Here is a 1,912-nt window from a genome sequence, read left to right as displayed (position 1 = left end):
ATCTGTATAAATCTTTAATTCACTTAAGATGATGAAGATCCAGTAATTGGTTCTGAAAAATTACAGTAAACCACTTGCATTGTGACACAATCCACTGGAATCTCCAAAACATTTTGTAGGTCCAACACTTTGTTAAATTTGTTTAATTCCCATAGCTATTTGGTGTTATAAATCTAGGTATATATTCTTGCATACTTTTGATTTTAATACGTTTAAAATGATGACCAAACAAACTCAAAGTCGGAGAAAGTTTAAGCTAAAGAGAAATCTCAGAAGTCTTACTTATTTTGAATTTAATTTATTAATTCAGCAAATACTTGAAAAGTCGGTTTGAAACAATCGCTTAGGAAAGTAACAATGAAGTGCTAAATCTCAAAAATTTGAAGAACGAGTACTCCTTCAGATAACTTCTTAGACATTTGTTTCTTCTCTCACTTCCGACCCACAGAAGGGAGTCTTAACTTTTGATTTTTGGTGAGCAATCTTCCTATTCCTTTTATTTTTGTTTACAGATTTTTAAACAGACTCAACAGTGCAGTTGCATTTCCAAATACTGGGACATAAGTGCTGCATTATTGTCGCTGAATTGTTTCCTTCGATCAAAATAAATTTCTCTAACAAGGATATCTTAAAAAGACACAGAAATCATTACTAGTTATACCAATGTTATATTTACATAATTTCTTCCGTATACTGAAAGACAATAATAATATCTTTAATTAAGGGCGGAATCTATGGATTTTATATCCACTTGTTTCAGATAAGATTCTGATCGAAAGATGATGTAAGGTTATTGGAATTAAACGCTAAGACGACAGAGGAAGAGGACATCAAATTTATTATCAGTATGGTAAATCTGACCCTCGTTCATTAGAACTAATCGTGGCTCCTTTGAGTGACAAATTGCTGTTGTCCTACGTCCCGTCAATCTCGATAGCTCTTGATTCGATATGGCATATCATTTCACTGTGCCGCTTTCGCTTTATTGATATCAGTTTCTTCCTGTTCTCGACTTAAAACCTTTGACACAGTAACCAACCTATTCGGTTTGATCAAATTCAACCACGATCGCTATTACTCCGACCATACCAAAAATACTTTACATTTCATTGATAAAAAAAATTTTGAAATAACGGAGTAACCACAAAACTGATTTACTCATTCAGAGTGATGGATTTTGTTCTGTTTCATGATTGAAACTATTCCATTTAATGCATTTAAGGACAGCATGCAGAATAGATTCGAGGCAAGAATTCTACGAAAAAAACGATTTGTTTAATATAGATATTGAAGATGGAAATGGCAACGCATTACGTGCATCACAATGCTCGATTCAACCTTTGGCATTTGCAATCCAGAGCTCAGGAAAACCAGTTAATTCATTTGTAGGCGATCCAGAAAGGATTAAATGACATTTACAGAAAATACTTCGTGATTTAATCGAAATCAAACTACCTTAAAATGGAAAATAAGGACGCTGCAACACCTACCGACCTGAACAGTAAAACCTCACATGCACTGACTGTACTAATCCATAGCTTAGCTTGTATTTCGGGTTCTTCAGATCCAGGAACAACTGTTATGGACCCTTGACTCTTTTCCGCAATTTTTCCCTGGAAATACTGAATTAACTTTGCAAATACATATTCTTCTATCGTACATAACGTGTATACGAATATATTAAACAAACTGACAGCTTCATAGTATTAAGGCGAATTTTCCATCTGACAGCCAACGAAAAGTCTTGCAGAAAAATAAGAAAGAAATCACGGCATGAAAAAGCATCTCGTTACAGTGCATTGTATTTACAGTCTGACTGACTGCTTACTAATAATTACTAATAATAGGAGGAAAACAGCCTATGCTGTATGGTGTGTGAATAAAACTACACATACATAATTTCTGGGAATAC

Source organism: Loa loa (assembly GCF_000183805.2).
Source record: "Loa loa unplaced genomic scaffold supercont3.48, whole genome shotgun sequence".
Lineage (NCBI taxonomy): Eukaryota > Metazoa > Nematoda > Chromadorea > Rhabditida > Onchocercidae > Loa > Loa loa.
Note: the sequence above shows the minus strand (reverse complement) of the source record.